Here is a 12,612-nt window from a genome sequence, read left to right as displayed (position 1 = left end):
CCGGCCTTCCGCACGCACAAGCACACCCAGGAAACCACAACAAAAGCAGCCACCCAAGGGAGCACCGAGAAGGAGGAAAGGAAGACCGCAAAAAACATCCGACCCGCAACCCAGAACAGGACAGCAGGGACAAGGGCCGGAGGGAAAGAAAAAACCCAGGGCTCCAAACAAAGGAGGCCGCCAACCCGAGCAACCGGCAACCTGGACCCGGACCAGAACAGCAAGACCATCCAAAACAACCCACCGGAGAAGACCCCCAGGCCAAAACCAGCAGGAAGGCACACAGGGCCAGGCAGACCCACCAGGAAGACGAGACAACCCGGAAGAAAGCCAAAGAAGAAAAGGCCAACAGAGCGCAGGCACAAGCACCCAGCCCAAAAAGGAAGGAGAAGCACAGGCCAGAAACAAGGCCAAACTCCCAAAAAGAAAGGACCCGAGCACAAGAGACCCGAGGAGGCAACACCGCCGAGGAGGCCCAGGAAGCAACAAGCACCCAGGAGCCGAACAGGACCGAGAACCCGACCCAAAAGACAGGGACGGGGAACAACCCCAGAACCCAGCCGAAAGCCCACCAAACAAGGAGAGGCCAACAAGACCGGAAACCAGCCACAAAGAAAACACAACCAGGGCGGTAACAGCGAAAGCGACCACGAGCCCAGAAAACCCCAACCCCAAAGGAAGGAACACAAGGCAGGAGGGGAGCACAGAGCACCAGGGAAACCCCAACAGCCGCCCAACGAGGCACAGAGGGCAGCACAAAGAAGGCGCCCAAAAGACACAGGACCGCCCAGGAACCCCACACCCAGGCCAGGCAAGCAGCAAGGGCAGGAGCAGCGGAAAAACAAAGAAAGTCCAGGGAGCACAGCACCCAGACCACAACCACAAGGCCCCAACCCAGCAACGCCGGAGAGGAGCCAAGCAAACCCCAAAAAAAGAGGCCAACAAACCCCAACAGAACCGGGAAGCCAGGACCAGAGCCAAGCAACCCGATCACGCAGGAGGAACAGCAGGCCCAAGCAAACCCCAGAAGAAGAGCAGAGGACCAAGCAGCAGGAAACCACAGACAACCCGCAGCCAGGAGGGAGGGACCCGCAGAGGCACGAGCACCACAGAACAGCACCCCAACCAAGAAGGAGGGGCAACCAAACAGACCCACACCGAGAACAAAGCCCGGGAAAGCAAGGGAGGAAGGAGCGAGCCAGGACCACATAACCAGGAAAGAACCCGGAAAAGGCCGGCTACAAACCCCCAGAACAGGCCAAAAAGGGACAGCACAGCCCGAAAACCCAGAAGGCACAGCCCGCAGCCACACACAACCAGCAAGAAGCCGGCAGAACCGAATCCACAGAACCCCACACAGGCCCACAACACCGGGAAAACAAGCCCGGGAAGAGAACCAACAGCAGGAGAAGGCCCAGAAGGAACCACCAGGAAGCGGCCCCAACGCAGAACACCCCGCCAGGACCCAAAGGGACACCAGCAGGGAAGCAGAGCCCAAAAAGGAGCCCAACAAGCAGGAGCGGCACGCCCCAGCCAAAACCACAGCCAGGCACCCACCAAGGGAACCAGACGAGACCAGAACAATTCAGGGAGCAAACACCCCCAACAGGAGACGGACCCGGAAGCCACACACCCCCAGCAGCCCCAGAAGGCCAGGCAGGGACCAACCCCGCCCGACCAAGCCAACACAGAGCCAACAGCGGAGCACGGGGACAGCACACCAACCCGGAGAACAGGAGGCATGACAGAAACCGGCAGCGGCCCGGAGGCCCCAAATAGGAACAAACCAGGCAGGCACCCCGGCAGAAACAGGAGGGGCAGACGGCCAAAGGCCAGCCCAGGGGGAGCCAGCGCAGAAGCAGCCAGGCCAAGCACACAGAAAAGCCCCCGGACAACACCAGAAGCCCCAAGCGGGAGCAAGGGAAGCCCACACCAACAGGAAGACCCAGGCAGGCACCACAAACAGGCACCAAGCAGGGAACAGACGAGGACAGGAGCAGGCAGGGCTGAAACAGAACAGCCGCACCCAAGGCAGCACAAGCCACCCAAGCGAGGGCAGAGGGGACAGACCACCCCAAAGTGCCCCCGGCAAGACACAGGCAAGCACCAGGAGCGGAACCAGGCACAGCCCAAGTGATGGAAGGAACAGGACCAGGAACCAGGAGCCCCAAAGGCGACCAACCACACAGAGGCCAGGAAGCCAAGAACCAGGACACCTAAGCAGAGCAGAGGAACAACACCCCCGCATCGGCTCGAGGAGCCGGAACACCGGCTCACCACCAGGCGGGGCAGGCAGCCCGAAGAAGAGGGGGAACAGAACGCACCCCACACAGGCCGTAGCCGAAGAAGAGAGGAACGCCCCGCAGAAGAGAGCAAGGCGCAAGCAAGCACGCAGGAAAAACCCCAACAACGCAGGGAACCCCAGGAGCAAGCAAAGGCAGAGCCAGCGAAAAGGAACCAGCCACATAAGAGGCGACAGGAACCCACGCCAACCCCATGCAGGCCACAAACAGAAGAACGAAAGCCAACAGCACAGAGAACCAGCAAACAACATACTGGAGAGGAAACCCCTCAACAGAGCCCGAAAGGAACCCACAGGCACGAGTGGCCAAGAGCAGGGGCACCACCCAAGAAGCGCACCAAACGTAGAAGACCCCGGCAAGCCCCAACCCAGAAAACAGACGAGAGCCGGGGCAAGCGGCAAGGCAGCAGGCCCGGAACAGAAACACGAACCACACAGACCAAGAAGAGGAGCACAGGAACCACAGTGCCCGACCGCCCAGCACCAACCAGACACCCCAGCAACACAGGTGGGGAGGGCGCAGACTGGGAGCCCCAGAGAGCACCAGGACGACCGAGCGACCACAGGCACACAGAAGCACCCGCTAGCCAGCCCACACAGGAAGCAAGCAGCGCGGGGCACCCAAAGGCAGCAGAACACCCCCACGGAAGAAGGGATGAAGCACAGCGTGAACACATGCACCCCAAGCAAGAGGCCCCAGCACAAACCTCGGCACCCCCAGGAGGCACCAGAAGCAGGAACAAGGCACGGAACAGAAGGGCCGCCCGTCACCACTCCAGGATTTCTCAGATACCAGTAGGCCAACAGGGTCCACCTAGAAGAAATAAGGGGGTGAAAACAACCAGAGCGGGGGCCAACAGCTCAACAAGGCCCCCACCGCAACCTGGAGGGAAAAAACAATGCAAACACCACAGACCCCATGAGACACTGCAGGAAAGAAACAGGGCACCCAGCGCACGAGACCACAGCAGCACGCCAGAAAAAAGAAGAAACATCATGTCACCAAAACACATGTAACATCAAACAGCAAAGACATACGCTGCGCAGAAAATGGACAGGCTGCAGAGAATATATACGAAACACCTCCCGATGCCACCAGCATTTCGACAGCTGGATAGATTAGCAGCTGAATACAGCACAAAGGACTCCTGCAACAGAAGACCAAGGAGGCACCGAAGAAGGGAGCGCAAAGAGCAAGCCAAACCCATTCCGGTACAAAAGGAGGCAATTCTACTCCCAGGACGTAAATAAACAGTGAAAAAATAACACATTCGGAGCACAGTTTATCAAAGAACAATAACAAAAAGGAATTCCATCAAGCGTGCAGGAAGATATTCACGAAAGCGCACACCACCTACAGCAGAAACTGGGAGCAACCTTGCCAGCCAGCCATATGCACACAACGCTGAAGAATACCCCCAAAAACTCTGTTCCGAGTTTGGAGCCTGTGGTCTTTGCTACTGATGTATGGCAGCAGAAGACACAGCACAGCGAAGCCTCTGGGCAGGAAGAGAAGCGCTGCGAGCTAGCGAGCCCAAGAAGCGAGGCCAGGCGCCTGCAGCTGTCAAAGCAAAGCACCTTCCCGTTCCGAGTCGAAAAAAGCTCAAAGAAAAAAGTGTGTCAAACTCCGTGAGCAAACAACAAGGAGACAGACAGAATTCAGCGCAGGAGCCACTGAGATTGTGCAGCTGGAAAACAGGAGGAAAACACGCACATGAACAAGCAGTACCAGACGTCACTCCAGGGCCCCTGAAACACGAGCACCAGGCACAAGAAAAAAAGGGAACCCGAAATCGGGACTCACCAGGAGTGGGGGCCAACCCCAGGAACAAGGCCCCCACAGCACCGCCGAGCAGAAGTCCAGCAGGAGCCCATCCAGCAAGGCACGGCTCCCCGGCCAGGCTCGGGAAGCCGAGCCCGCGACCCGGAAGCAACCCGGAAAGGCAGCACCAGCCACAAAGGGCCGTCAGGTGCAGGGTCACACAGCAAAGCCAGGAACACAGGAAACCAAACACCGGCTCCAGGGAAAGACTGACTCCAAGCAAGCCCGGCAGGCCAGGAGGCAGTCCAGGGAACCCCACGCCCACACAGCCAAGCAGCAGGGCGGGGGGAGAAAAGAAGCACCGCCACTCAAGCCCAGCAGGAGCAGCACCAGCACACCATCAACTCTGTCGACAGACAGAAAAAAAGAACAGGAGGTCTGCTGGGTAAGTACTGCTTATGTACTCCCGGGGGGAGGGGCAGTATTAGTGTCCCAGCATTCCTCTTGTTTTTATTTTCTGTCGGGAGATGGTCATCTCCACTAGTAAGTATGAAGGTGTCGAGGACGGAGGGACCTGGGGGTAATGTTGTCGACAAAAGAGGCCTATATAAACAACCCCACGCAACGGGAGCTGTTAAAGCTGTGGATTCATGACGCCCTGATCGAATAACCATCACAACTCCCTTCAGAAAAACATAAATTCAATATATCAACCACAATTAAAAACGAAAGAACAAAAGGAAGTAAGCCAGAGGGCCTCAGAATCATATATAGAAGAGACAGTGCCCTCCTTATATTTCCAAGTGGTGATCTGCTGTGCGCCTTAGTTCACAGCTCTCTATAGGGCTTCTAGTATGTCAACCTTTCAGTTTGCTCACTTCGTTCTCGAGGACCAGCCTCAGGACTTGATAAGGGGCGGAAATGTATAGGTACCACAAAAATCTAAGATGATATCTTGAAGGTCTGGCACTGTCAATCAGGTGAGATGCCACCTCAAGTAGCTGGGTTTTCACCACAGTTTGATTGTTGCTATCATTAAAATCCCTGGGCTTCCTCCTAGATCATAAATATATGCTTGACATCCAAGTGCATTCCAGACAGAATGGCCTGGCTACACATAGAGGCCCACAGCATCAAGAAGATCACCTCCAATTCCTTGCAGGCATTAGGGGGGGGAGCGGGGCACAGAAATGTAACCTCTTTCGGGGAGAGTTCTAATCCCCACATACAAATGAAGCTTCACTAAGTAGCACTCCTTAAACACCTCAAGGCAAGTCCAAAGAGCCATTTACTAGCCACCTACTATTCCAGAACCCCTGTAATATGCATGACCGAACTTTCTGTTTTATAGTGACACCATTGATTTGTTCTGATAGTAACTGCATATTTCCTTCTGAGCGCTGGGTTGTGCAAACTTTGTTTTCTTTGCAGATGATGTGAAACTTGTGTCCAATCTATAAAGCCCTGTGAAACCCTGAGGAGGGTGAACACTATGCTATACAACAACAGATACATAATTACATTTCTTTCCAATCAATGGCTTGTCCACTTATTTTAACAGAAGATTTAGACAGATGTGTACAATAAACAATCCCAAAGTCTTCTTTAAAAACTCACGTGAAGTGTTTTCTATAAAGGGCAGGTATGTGAGTATCTGGGCTCGTGCACATTGACTAAGGGTAAATTAGACTGTGCAGCGCGTGCTGCTCTCTATATGAATGTCAAACAGCTGGAAATGCATGTTCACCACGGAGGCAATCTGTGTCTCACCACTAATTAAAATGCTAATATTAGAACCAACTCGCACTGAAGCAAAGCATACTATACCAACACGTCAACAGTCTTGTTCTGACATTCTGGGTCTTTCGGTGTAGAAACAGATCCCAAATCCAGAGCAAGCACCACAAATGAATCACAGCAATGCAGCCTTTGCCCTAAGCTTTAACTGTGTTCGTAATTACCAGATGAGCTTTCCAAGCAAAGTAACAGTCCGCCATCTAGTGGCAATGACAGCAATTCCAGACTTCTTCGGAAACTTGTAAACCCTTGATATAATTGTAGATGATTTATGGAGAAATACAACTATGTGGAAGTAAAAGAAAGGAAAAGTAATATATCTCTGCGTGCAGCTGAAGAGACATCCTTTAACCTTTGGCTGAAATAAATGCAGTCGTCAGAAAACCATTATCTTAAATGTCTTGCACCAGCCCTTAACAGACAGCAGACATGATCGGGAGTAAAAATAAGTAAAATACGTGTTCGTCCACCGTTTTCGCTGATCATGCATATTAAGACAGTTCGTCAGAGGCCTTTGTAACGGTAAAGGAGAATTAACAGAAACACAAATAGACAATCATTTTTTTTACAAAGGTGAGTTGGTTTGAGGTGCCCCCTCCATGTGGTTTAAAACGTATTTTGGTTTCAATTCTTTTAACCATCTTGTGCAACATTGTTCTTAAAACAATATGCTCATCTCTACTTAAAATATCAGTGTTCCGTGAAGAAAACATGTGCCACAAAAATAAAATTGTGCACTCTCAGCTTCATTCAAAGTACCATGGATGAAATACCAGAAAAACTCCTGGTTGAATTACAACTTGTACAAGATATGTAGTTGATTTTACGCCCAATTATTAAGATTACTAATTTTGCACTGTTAATGGGGAATAATGTTCAATTTCCTTCAGGTAACAACAGGAGGAATTTGCTCAAACTAAGTAGGGAAAAGAGACTCAACGTCAGGAGAGACAAGATAGTCTTTCGTTGCATCAAACAGAGTCTCAGGGGATCTTTCGTATCTTGAATGTACGTTGGCATCTCAACAACCAACGGTCAGATAAAATGATCCACAAAGATGGGAATGGGCTCAATGAGCGAGCCAATGGACGTTGTAGGTGGACGCATTCATGGTGACAATTGCACCCCTCTTGTCTGCTGGCTTGATGATGATTGGCTTGTTGTTGGCCAATGTCCGCATTGGCAATTGTTCTCGTTTGGAGAGGTTCTGAAATTACCTGTTGTGGGTCTCACACAAAGGTGGTAACATCCTCTAAAAACGCTTTCTCAAAGGTTGAGACCTGAGAAGGGATCAAGTGTGTAGGGGGATTGAAGGTTGATTGCATTTTCAAACCAGTTTTTAATGGCGCGTCTTCCAATTCAGCACTCAGTTTATCGTGAAAGAAAAATTGATGGTGGATCTTATGAAAGAAACCAGCCAATTCTTGCTTGATTAGGAAGAAATCGCCTTTGATCGATGGGGCAAAGCCCAATCCTCTATTGAGGACTGTCAGTTCATCTTCTGTCAATTGTCGATCACTCAAAGTAACCACTAGTTTGCCTCGTACCTGCTCCTTGGGTGTGCTGAAGGCTTTGTCATGCTCTGTGTTGTCCTTGGGGATGGCGGCGGACTCCAATGTACGTGAGCTTGTTGGTTTCTTCTTCGTCCCCTCGATCGTCCCTGGCCAGACCCTAAAAAAAGCTGCTAGGAAAAAAATTGAGGATAAGGTTGGTAAGGAAGCATTGGTGGTTGGAAAGATGGATTGGAATAGCCATGAGGTACCGGTGGCCACCATTACAGTGGTGGAGGGCCTGCTTGGCCACCTCTACAGTTATTCCTGACATTGGCAGCAGAGTCAGAATCACTAGGCCATTCTTTACCACCCAAGGTAGAGTAATTGGACCCATACCTCTTGCCCCTTTGATTGTATTGTGGTGCAACATAGATATCACTGGTATATGGATACACCTTCTCAAATAAGAAGCGTCTCAGATACTTTTACAATGTATTTATCTTGGCTGCTACAACCAAATCCTTGTTCGCTTTGTTAGTTTCATGGTTGGCCTGTTTCTTGTAGAGGGTCACTAAAATAACTGATTTAATTTGTGATTCAAGAGTCTGGATCTCAACAAGGATAGTGCCTGCAACACATTTGGCTGTACTAATGATTAAAATCAGCCAATCTCTCGTATATCTCCATCAGTGAGAGACCAGTCGTTCATGAATGTTTTATCATCCAGAAACAATCTAGGTGTGTTTGTGACAATCAAACCAGTGGGGGCCCAATTCCCCCATAAATACTCTGTCATATTCATCCCATGTATGTAAGTACGGGAATGTGTGCATTTCAACAGATGCAATTTCGACCAATCAACTCCCTGAAAGTCCTTAATAGAGGATTGAGCTTTGTCACATCGAACTAAGGCGATACCTTCCTAATCAAGCAAGAATTGGTCCTTTTTTTCCTTCGCAAGACATGCCTTCAATTTTTCTTTCAAGATAAACCGAGTGCTGAATCGGAAGATGTGCCATTGAATACCGGTTTGAAAATGAGATCAACCTTTAATCCCCCTACACACTTGATCCCTTCTCTGGTCTCAACCTTTGAGAAAGCGGTTTTAGAGGATGTTACCACCTTGTGTGAGGCCAACAACAGGCAATTTCAGAACCTCTCCAAATGAGAACGAGTGGCAATATGAACATTGGCCAACAACGAGTCAATCGTCATCAAGCCAGCTGAAAAGGGGAGCATGATTGGCATCATGAATGCATCCACCTACTGAGTGCTTATGACACCTTGAGAACAAGTGCTTTTTTTACACCTTTGAAAATGGATCCTACCAAGAGATTGTCTTTGTAGATTAAGAGGATGGTTGACGAGCCTAAGGAGAATGGTAGGATAACGGCCAGAGAAGCATCTTTTATTATCATTTCTCATTTAATCACTCCATATTTTTATGTTTTGCCCAAGGTACATAAAGAGCAAGAACCACCTCCAGGGAGACCTATTATCTCAGGCATTGGCTCTCTCCATGAGCACCTTTCCACCTTTGTGAATCATTTTCTCCAACAGTTGGTTGTTGAAATGCCAACGTACATTCAAGATACAAAAGATCTCCTGAGACTTCTTTCTGAGACTCCGTTTGATGAAACTAAAGACTATCTTGTCTCTTTTGACATTGAGTCTCTTTATACATGTATTCCCCAGGATGAAACGCTGAAAGCGATACAAACTCTGCTCAATGACAGAGTCATGGAAACCATTTCTCTGGTACATTTTATCATGGCATGGGCACGCCTTTTCCATGAAGGAGAACTTCTTTAAATTTGAAGAAGGACTGTATTTACAAACATCAGGAACATCTATGGGCAGTGTTTTTGCTCCCAGCTTGGCAAATTTGAATGTACATCTGTATAAGTAGGAACAGAATCTTGTAGAAAGTATCTTATACAGAGTACATATCCTTGACTGGAAGCGCTACATTGATGACGTGTTTATCATATGGTGGGGCACACCAGATACCATCACTCAGTTCCATCATTGGCTGAATACTAGGAATGAGTTTCTGAAGTTTACCTGCAACTTCAGCAAAACAAGTTTGCCGTTTTTGGACATTCACATCTTCCCAGAAGAAGAGGGCCTAGGAACTGAGCTCTTCAGGAAACCAATGGCCAGGAATTCTTTACTTTCCTACCAAAGTTACCATCCAAAATCCGTCCGTGACAATTTGCAATATGGAAATTTTTTACGAATTATGAGGAATTGCTCCACGAAGGAGGAATACAAAGAGCATGCAAAGAGTTTATCCTCTCAGCTCAAAGACAGACACTATCCATCCAGTTTGATCTGCAAATCCATGAAGAGGGCTGCCAATAACAACAGAGAGGTGCTGATTGAAAGTACAACACCTAAAGAAGATACGACTGGAGTCCCATGTGTGAACACATTCTGCGACTACTCTATTCAAATAAAAAAAGAGCATCTTGAAACATTGGAGGATCTTGAACATTGGGAACGATTCGATTCCCCGACCACTGTTTGCTTTCAGAAGAAGCACCAACATTAAAGATCAGCTTGTACACACCCGTCCAAGGTTGAAGAAATCCCCTAATCAAGAGACATTATGGGGCATACCTACAATCAAGGGGCATTACCCTTATGGTTCATGTGTAGTGCGCCACCAAATGAAACACACTACTCGATTGACATTGGCTCTGGTAGACCATGGACACTTTCTCGGCATACAAACTGCAACAGTTAGAAGCTAATTTACTTGATCATTTGCCCATGTGGCTGGCGATACGTGGGCATGACAACATGCAAGATCAAAACGAGAATCATGGAGCGCAAGAGCACCATTCACTGCAGGAAACAATCAACCAAGCTTACCAATAATTTTTGGGAGAAAAATCATTAACCAGATGACCGGAGCTGGACGGTCTTTGAACAACCGTGTATCCCTCCGCATGTGACAGATATTTCGAAATTTCTGTTCAGACGCGAGCAAAGATGGGTCCAAGACTACTGTGACAGCACAGGCCTTAATGATGAAATTCCGTGGACAGCACTATGATACAAATATCTTTCGGGTATGAGCCTAACTGGGTCACTATTTTCCATCCATCCACACTACAATGAAATAGGTGGAGTGACATATAGAGTTAGTAAACTAGTTGACACCAGTCCTTATTGAGTTTGTCACTGGGGTGTCAGGAGAATTATCACTGATTGCCTTGAATAGGACGTTGATGTCTAGACTACTAATCCACTGCATTAGAGTACAGGGAGACCAATAAGCAGTGCCACTGATAACAGTCCTTCAGTTGATTTCCACACACATTGTATCAATATATAGGTCCCACTATACTAATACCTGGTGCCAAGGTCTCTGCAGCTTTTGTTATTCATTACCATATGTACTTCATTTGGCTATTCTTGTGAAAGACGTATTAGGAACCCCGGTGGAGGTCTCCCATTGTGCTATTGATGCATATTCATTCTATTTATTGAGAAATAGCTGGTAAGATCCTTCTCAGTTTATTTATATTACATGCGGGATAGCACTTACATTCATTAACAATGTCTGATGGCATAAAGTGAGTCCATAATGTGAATTACATTGGAGGTCGTAAAAAAATGGCCGCAATGACCAACAGGTGGTTAATAAGGTTTTCCTAGTTTTCTTTAAAAAAACATGAGACAGTAACCAACTGTTGTGAAAAAATGGGCAAACAGGTTTCTCAGCGTTGTTGTTAAGTGGGTGGTCACTAACTTTACGAGTCATGTGCAGATGACCACACGTCTGAACTACTATTCCAGGCAGGCTTCCGCCTGTTATACCCTTTTTTATACAAAAAAAGAAGGTGTGCATACATAGGGACGCCACTCAACACCACGCGCATTTTGCCCAAGTTATTTAAATTCATCCTGTAAGTCTCGGCCTCCACCTCCGGTCGCAGCTTATCTATAGCCACGAAGAGGTGACCGACGAAGAAGTGAATGGCGTGATGCATGGCTGTCTGCTTCCTGTTTCTTCTTTGCTTTGTTTGCAGCTATCGTATGAGTGTATAACTGCCATATATCGGTATGTGGGCACCTTCGGTTTGGTGTTAACTACGAGTATAATTGATGTTATTCAGAATTACGTTATGAGTGTTTCCTTAGTATTTGAGTGCATGCTTTTGGAGAGGGAAGTTTACTTCTCTCACCGGGGCACGGCAGTATTATTCTCAGCAGACGGCCTTTTGGTTTCCTACTGGACTAGTGTGGAAAACACTGGAATGATTGCTCTGATTGGTGCTATGGAGAAGACTGTTATCTACAGCAGAGAGCAGTGCCATATTGAGTATGTGCACGCTTTTTTTAAAGTGATGTCAATTCCTTTTTTAAGGGGCATGACAGGAATATTGAGAATGAGGCATTGCATTTCACTTCAAACGCATGGTGCATTCGCAGAGTGCATTGTCAGAGTGTGTATGTGCACGCTTTTTGAAGGAGATGTCAATCTCTCTTCTCTAGGGCACAACAAGAGTATTAGAAATGAGGCATTTCACTTTAAACGCATGATCTATTCGCAAATATATGGCTAGCCTGCTCTTGCTTTTGATTGCACAGAATCAATAAACACTTGAATAACCGCTAGGATGTGTGCTCAAAAAATATTGTGATCTACTGAAGAAGGCATTGGCATAATTAGGGCATTTGCGCATCATTAATTGACAACCTTTGCTCTATAGTGCTGGTGATACACATGTCGTCTACACGACATATATCAAGTTATAACCATCCATGGCTGTACTCAAGTTGTTAGATAAACTTAGGATTTGCATGGTGATATCAGTTGTTAGGACCATACTTGTAGCTTGTCATGGCCTTTTGAACACACTTCAAGGACCACTTGTGTAACTGCATGGGTTCTTGGTCTATACTCTAGATACTATCTTTGGCACTGGGATATGATTTCCATAGGATTTATAGTTGATGAATGAATTAGTTTTCTATCGTGAACTTGGTTGTTAAGTGATCTGTCTGAACTTAAACAAACTTTTTTCAAGGAGTAATGTCAACATAATTATGGTTATGTTTGACACTTTAACATCCCCTTCTTTAGAGAGCGGTGCCCCCTTCCCTGAGGTGTCACCAGGTAGAGGTGAGGCTACTTATCCGTGCACTAGGGGTAAGCAATTTTAATATTGTTTACACAAGCAAAATGCATCCCATAGATGTGGTGAAAAGATTATCACACACTATGCATACAAATCAATTGCAAG

This window comes from Lissotriton helveticus, chromosome 1_1, assembly GCF_964261635.1.
Source record: "Lissotriton helveticus chromosome 1_1, aLisHel1.1, whole genome shotgun sequence".
NCBI classification, from domain to species: domain Eukaryota; kingdom Metazoa; phylum Chordata; class Amphibia; order Caudata; family Salamandridae; genus Lissotriton; species Lissotriton helveticus.
The sequence above is the reverse complement of the archived record's forward strand: the minus strand, read 5'-3'. Positions refer to the sequence as shown.